Source organism: Emys orbicularis, chromosome 8, assembly GCF_028017835.1.
Source record: "Emys orbicularis isolate rEmyOrb1 chromosome 8, rEmyOrb1.hap1, whole genome shotgun sequence".
In the NCBI taxonomy this organism is placed as follows: Eukaryota; Metazoa; Chordata; order Testudines; family Emydidae; genus Emys; species Emys orbicularis.
In genome coordinates, this window is record NC_088690.1 from 21,985,103 (window position 1) to 21,993,485 (window position 8,383).

An 8,383-nucleotide genomic window follows, 5' to 3' on the forward strand; every position below is an offset into this window, starting at 1 on the left:
ATAATGATGCAGTAAAATCCACAAATTAGTTTCCTGTAACAATGCAGTAACAGCGCTATAGAAACCAGTATCATAATGGGCAGGTGGGTGGAACATCCCTGCATGTTTATGAAAATAGAATGAAGTTGTAACCATAAAAGTTTGCTTTCTGGAATCAGTAGGTATTATCTTCAAGTGTCACTAATTTTGTTGTTTATTGAAAAGGTGATAACAAAATATTTTTCATTGTTAAGGTTTTAACTGAATAGGATCACTCTTCACTCTGCTTTACCAGGATATTTTGTCACCTTACCATGGTTTGAAGTCACTTTAGCCAAGTAAATAATTTTCCTGTGAGCACTTAGATTTCACTCTATCTTCTCTAGCAGTTTGTTCGGGTTCCCGCAGCCATCTTTCTTTTAAAAATTGCCATTTTCTTCTCCAGTATATTTATTTTAACTTTGCTGTGTAACAGAATGTATTTATTCTTTGCAAAATTAATAAAAAGCCTTGTCAAAGATTTAGGTCCAGAATAAGAATGGTTTTAAATCCCCCTTAAGATATGAGTGAAGTTATTGTTCATAGGCCTCATCCAATCAAGGGGATTTTTTCCACTGACTTTGGAACTGGCTCCCATGAAAGATTCCAGAATGACAACACAGGAACCTGAAGTCCTGAAGCCACAGGTAAGTTACAGCACAGGCAGTGGCACTTTGCCATGATGTTCCTCCACTGTGCCTCAACCTGCTTTGGGGATCCCAACTCGTAGGTGGATGAAAAATTCAGCAAGAAGACATATTTCTATTCATAAAGGTTTACTTGTGCTTTTTGAGTAAAATCCACCCCTGTGCAGATGACCAGCCCAAGGTCAATGCACCTTCTAAATAAGGCTTACATGGGATTTAAATAGAGCTAGTCAGAAAATTTTAATTGAAACAGTTTTTCACTGACAAGTGTCAAACTGGTTTATTACAACACAAACAGGAGACACTTTGAGCTGGAAAGATGATGTTTCAATCAGGATTAAATAGCGGCTGCCCTTAATGATTTTAAAAATAAAATTAAAAAATAAAATAGAATACTTCGACTATTTTAAGTCATAGTACAGTAGATCAGTAGTAATAGTGCATATTCATGAACTTATTTAAAAATAATTAACATGACATTCAAAATTCCCAGAGGAAACATTTCTGAAATGAAATTTTTTTGGCATTTCCGTTTCACAGGAAACTCTGAAAAATATTTCAGAGTAGCAGCCATGTTAGTCTGTATCCGCAAAAAGAACAGGAGTACTTGTGGCACCTTAGAGACTAACAAATTTATTAGAGCATAAGCTTTCGTGGGCTACAACCTTGTAGCCCACGAAAGCTTATGCTCTAATAAATTTGTTAGTCTCTAAGGTGCCACAAGTACTCCTGTTCTTTTTTTGAAAAATATTTGTTGACATAAGAATGGCCAAATATTTGTTGACATAAGAATGAATACTGATTCAGATCAATTGTCCATCTAGCCCAATATTCTGTCTTCCGACAGTGGCCAATGCCAATTGCTTCAGAGGGAATGAACAGAACAGGGCAATTATCTAGTGATCCATCCCCTGTCGTCCGATCCCAGCATTCCGTTCCAATTTGAAACAAAAATAAATTTCAAAATATCAAGAAGTCCCTTAAATGGAAATTCCAACTTTCAACCAGCTCTAGATGGAATTGGTGCATAGGCCTTAGGCTGGTCTTCTGTACCAAGGAGAAATCCCCCTCAAAGCACAGCCCTAAATGATGGACATTGCACCACTGTGAGAGCTCTGAGGGCATTGTGACTCAGGCAGGCACAGAGGACAGGAACAGCATAGCTGCTCTTGCACCTTCTTACAGGTTGCAACATCATTCCTCCTGTAACCAGCCAGCTCTGCTCCACTGTCAGAGCTCTGCACTTGCTTACTACACCCCCTCAGAAAAATGGTGCACAAGGACTGCACTTGTGCCCAACCCTTGCACGGGAGTGTGAGGAGGAAGGGCGGATCCTTGGGCCCTCTCTCTGCATCTGAATAGGGCTGGGCCAAAGAGAGTCAGAATGACTCTGTAGCCCAGTGATTAGGGCACTCACCTGGGAGATGGCAGACCTAAGTTTCAGTCCCTGCTCCAATGCCAAGTTAAGTATTTATACAGAATAGAAGAGCTTCAACAGGAGAGACTGAGATACCCACCCCCAAAATATCTCATAGTCTAGTGGTTAGGTCCCTCTCTTGTTTGATAGTGGAGGAAGTTGAGCAATGGTACATATCTAGGGCTTTACAAGATTCACAGTCCATTTTGGTCAATTTCATGGTCATTGGATTTTTAAAATAGCAAATTTCATGAATTCAGCTATTTAAAGCTGAAATTTCATGGTGTGTAACCGTAGGGTCCTGACCCAAAAGACGGTTGGTGGGGGGGGTCACAAGGTTTTTGTAGGGGGGGTCGTGGTATTGCAATCCTTACTTCTGTGCCTTCAGAGTTGGGTGGCTGGAGAGCAGCCAGGAGCCCAGCTCTGAAGGCAGTGCTGCCACCAGCAGCAGCACAAAAGTAAGGATGGTATGGTATGGTATTGCCACCCTTACTTCTGCACTGCTGCCTTCAGAGCTGGGCGCCCTGGCCAGCAGCCGCTGCTCTCCGGTCACCCAACTCTGAAGGCAGTGCAGAAGTTAGGGTGGCAATACCGTAACCCCCCCTACAATAACCTTGTGCCCCCCCCACATCCTCCTTTTTGATCAGGACCCCGAGTTTTAGAAATGTTGGTCTCTCATGTGAAATCTGTATAGTATAGGGTAAAAGTACACAAAAGACCAGATTTCATGGGGGAGACCAGATTTCACGGTCTGGGACATGTTTTTCATGGCCATGAATTTGGTAGGGCCCTCCACATATCCAGTAATATTAGCAGTAATCAACGGGTGTAAGATCTGAAGGCAGACAGCTGCTCAGACATGTCCATCTGGGACTCTTGCCCAATTGCCACCCTATGGAAACTCCTTTTACCGGACACTGAGAAGACAGGGAACACTTTATGTGAGACGGAAAGGGAATTTTTTCTACCTGCCAGCTGCTCAAATTGTTCATCACAAAGTTCAAAGATTGCTCTTCTTAGGGTACGTCTATACTTACCCGCTGGTTCGGCGGCAAGCAATCGATCTTCTGGGATCGATTTATCGCGTCTTGTCTAGACGCGATAAATCGATCCCGGAAGTGCTCGCCGTCGACGCCGGTAATCCTGCTCCGCGAGAGGAGTAGGCGGAGTCGACGGGGGAGCCTGCCTGCCGCGTGTGGACCTGCGGTAAGTACCTTCAAGTTCGAACTAAGATACTTCGACTTCAGCTACGTTATTCACGTAGCTGAAGTTGCGTATCTTAGTTCGAACTGGGGGCTTAGTGTGGACCAGCCCTTAGATACACTATTCATCCGTTATTCACAGGCCACATCTTTGTGGGCTATAGACTCTGATCTGTTGTTGCTTCTCTTACCTTTAACAAGGAAGTGCAGGTGCAGAGTCATACCAATATCATCAGCTGTTCTTAGCCCACAGTAGGGTGAAAGCCTCTTCAGCATTGCTAATAAAAACACATATGATGAGCCATTCTGCATGCAATTATCAATGTCACCATAGCTGTCTAAATATGCTACAGTAATCCCCAAAAGTGGTAAGGTGAACAACCGAGATAGTTATGTACAACATCAAACACAAATGCTATAAATCAGGTATCTTGTTTTATCAAGATATACAATTGTGCTGCTAACCTATTGATAGAGTGCTAGATTCTGCCATCCTCTCTCACATATAGTACTACCTTATTCTGCAAATGGTGACACTGATTTCAGTGGGCATGAAGTACTGCTTGGTGTGCATAAGGATGGCAGAATCTGGCCCACAAAAAAGGCCAGATTCTGTACTTAAACCTCTGCAGTCAGTCCTAATGAAGTCAGCACAGAATTTGGCTCAAGATGTTTAAAAATTTAGCAGCAGATAGTGCTCACACTGAAGCCAATTGCAGAAGGTTACTTGAAATTGTTGTATCAAAACGTTGCAGGCAAAAGTTGGCATCAAGAAATAAAGACCAGTTATTCTGCTGAACTTTTAAATATTTATTTTGCATTGACAAATACAACACATACACATTCAATACACCAACAGGCTGTGTTTTGAATGCCAACAAAATTATATCAAAAGAATTCCACCATACACCACCGTTTCCACAATGTCTCTGACAGAAGTACATCATTTTATCAAAATGGATCTTTGAAATACTACTGTAGTGAAATTTACATACATTTAGAATAATATAGAAGGCATCTGCAAAAAGATACAGCAAAAATATCTTCCCCACAGAACCAGATAAATGGGAAAACAAAACAAATAATTACATTTCTGATAAAGATCTTTGAATTCATTTAAGAAAGTGCTTCAGTTGCTAGTCATGTCATATCGGCCATGCCTGGCAAATAGTGCTTAAATTCTTTTGGTATAAACAACTAAGATGCAAATAATCTCTCATACTTTCTTGTTTTATAAAATGCTCTTCTTCATATTACTGCACCCAAAGACAGATTTGATCCCCCTTTTCTATAAATTAAAAAAAACTAAAGGAACTGTTTTAATAACAGGAGTGCAGACGGATGAGATTATTCTGAGCATTATAATGCCCATATCTGGCTCTCTTCAACAATTAGTTTAAACTATCTTTACATTTCAGCAGTTCTTATATTGTCATTGCATATCTCATTGTTAGTCTAGATGAAAAACTAATGTTTTCCCAGTGGTGATATTAGTTCAAAAATTACTCAATCTCATAGACTTTTTGCACCCTTGCTACACTATAGGTAGAGAAAATTGGATCCTATTGTACCATGCTGCTGTTCAGCTATTGATTGACAGAAAAGTCCAGCAGAGCACAATTCATTCAAATAATTGAGGTCACTCTGACACACTTTACAAGGGACAGATTTCTGAAAAACAGCTAATGTGCATAAACTGAACGAGGCTAATCTCTTGAACAGAAAAACAGGCTTTGAACATAACAGTCTTTTGGCATGAAATGGAACATGGCACTTTTTTCAAAGAGAGTAAGGGATAATTTGGTTTTATACAGTAGCTTTCTCACTATTTCCCAAAGCGCTTACCAGTAATGAGCTCTAGACACTCGTAGGGCAGACGCTGTGTAGGCACATATGGTCATTGTACTCAACATTATCTCCTATTGAGTGTTGGACAGTAGATCTTGTTTTATTCAGATTGCAAATGTTGGCCAGGACATTGTAGTTCTAGTTTATTGTATTCTGTTCTATTACCTAGAAGGCACTGAATGCCAAATTCTGATCTCAATTACACTGGTGTAAACCTCTTGTAGCTGAAGGGTATGTTTCAGATTTTCAGAATATCAGCCAAATTCCACTCTTTTTTGCACTAGTGCAAACCTACTGAGCTGTGCATGTCCAAGCAGAATTAAGCTCTATGTCTTCTAAGACATATTGTATGGATGTGCATAACTGACTATCCTAATATGCCTTGAAGAATAATGGCTCTGCTTTTAAAAGGTGTGTCTTTGGTTCCATCTTAGCTTTGACACTAAATTATTAAGACAGTGTTCTTATTGGATCACATTAGTCTAAGTAGTGTCCTAAGAGCAGCGTTCATTTGTAAATGATCTATTTATATAACTATTCCTGACTCAGCCTTCTTTTTAATGATAGGCACATTAATATGAATATAATACATAACTTTTGCAAGAGGGACATCACAGAAATGGGCTAAGATAGAAATACCCAGACAAAAAGCATGCAAACCAGAAGGGAGACTTGCTAACTGGAAAAAAATACTTTTGATGTCAAAACATGCTGCCTTCCTCACTTAGACTGCTGTTAGATGTGTCCTCTGGCCTGTTACCGGGGCACATCATAGATCTTGGGTTAATTAGTCTCATTTGGCGGGTTTTGCACATCTGTTACATATTCAGGAGTTGTTTTATTTTTCCAAGGAGCTATCTAGCTTTAGAGATACATAAGCTGGTGAACAGCTGTTCCTAAAATACCATGAATGAAAACAAGAAAATCAGAGTGAGCTACAGAAGGCCACAAAACATTTGATGGAGTTGTACTTCCTACAGGTGTATGTGATGAGGATTTAGGAACTATACAGGAGTTTTTCTAAATGATATTTTAGTAGCTGAAAGCCTTTTTAAATGTTAGCAAGGCATTTCCCTTTCTTTCACTAGCCTCAATTGTTATTACCATTCATTTCAAGGGAAGTTATAAGTGTGGAAAGTAGTTTGAATTAACCTCCTGGTCAGGTACCTAAACCTCAAAGGAACTAGAACCTATCTAAACCTGTTTGGCCCAGCTCTAATATAACCCGCTAAAGTACCAGATGAACACAAAGAAACAACTCTACCATTAACCAAGTCTACACTTAATAAAAAAACAAGTTTAAAACAGGCACATTAATTAAGGGTATAAATTACAAAACAAAAACAGCAAAAGACATTAGTAAATTCTAGGTGACTTCACATTTTAGCTTAGAGCCAAACTATTAAGACTGATTACCATGAACACGGGCTAATCAAAATCTTATTTGCAGACTGCTGCTCTCCTACCTTTTACATTCAAAGTGGGAACCCATTTTTTTGTGATTATTTCTCTCTGTCCTTGCAGGCTGACTGGTTTGTTTTCCACTGACACAAGCAATATGCTGATTAAATTGGGTTTACATCTTGCTTTATTATCATAAAGTCATTACCCTCTCTTCTTCTACATATTGTAGTGGTAGGAACATTACTGTTAGGAGTCTCAGTGTCCTGTTTCCAAGCTAATGGCAAATTTCCCATTGATTTCAATAGGAGGAGGCTCAGACCCTTAGCATTAAATTCACAAGGAGGCCATAGGCATTGTAATGCTGAGTGTTACCGCATCTAACTTTTTGGTGCCCCGCTGCTCAGTGGAATTCACAAACCCATGTTAAGCACAATGTAGGAAGAGAGTAAGGTGCCTAAAAGGGATTCTCAGAAGCCAGTACCCTGACTAGCAGGGAGCTGCATAAACTAGCCAATAGGAAATGCTGAGGACAGGGGTGCAGCCTAAGTCCCACCCTTCACAGGGATTTAAGCACCCCACTGACCAGAGAGAGATGCCTTCCTTCACACAGGACTCAAGCCATAACTTCTCTCTTGTAGTTAGGCACCCAAGTCAGCTGAGCCCTTTCTTGCAAAAAAAGAAAAAAAAATTGTAGAAGGTGGAGGTGCCCACATTATACCCAATAGCCCAGCAGGTAGAGCAGTCTCCCAAGCTCCCCTATCGGCTTTAACTCGACTTGCTAACGAGTTAAAAGATGAGTTGTCTTGTGTTCACTGCTAATTTAACCCGCGTTAATAGCACATCTCTTTTTGCAGTGTAACCCTACCCCTTAGTGACTGATTGGCTTCAATGGGCTTTGGATGAGGTCCTTGATTTCTTCTTTATTCAGACAGATATGGGTCGAATAAGCATGTTTATTTTGTGTTACTGTGAAACTGAACAAGAAGGCAAGTAGATTTAAAGTAAAACCAGTGGATTACAAAATGTCAAAGTACCTCAGTGTAATTTACACTATTTCTTGACTTATCATTGAGATGTCAGAGTCCTGCTGTCACATTAAAAGTAATCACCTCTGAGGCTTTGATATACAATGTTAACTGCCAATCTAACTCCAGTTACTTTTCTTTCTTGTTTGTCATTATGGTGATGATTAGACACAAGGACATAAAAAGCGATTAGCCAAATGCTTTCTGGCTGCCACCTCGGATTTTCATATTTCATGCTATTTCAATGTGTACCTACAGAGGGAAGATTAGTTGTCCATGAATGTTATACTTACCTACAAGAGTATTTACAGTAGCACATTTCTAATATTGCCCATTACCAAATCACAGACTAGTGTGATATCAAAAATTATGTTTGAACTTGAGAGCTACTTTTTCCATTCGATTATGCATTGCTATTAAGTACAATTATGCCATTTTAAAGGCCTTATCTGCCCAATGGTTTTTCATACTCTAACATATAAATACAGTTATTGTACCAATCCCACGTACAAACCTCCTTTAACTCCGATAGAAATTCCATGGCTGAATTTAGATATGGTCTAAGAAAATGTATCTCCACTAATCTCAGCAAGCTTGCATTTGTGTGTAACAGACCAGAATTTGGCATGTATATTCTTGCAAACAATTTCATAGAGATCTAATCCAGAAAGGAGGCCATTAAATGGGACAGGTTAGAGGTTATGGGCCCATGAAAAACTGGAGGAAAACAAGGGAGTTAGTAAAAGATGTTCAAACAATTCGGCAGAAATGTGAGTGCTTATAATCCAACCTGAAAATTACTCAAGGAAAGATCTGAGTAAT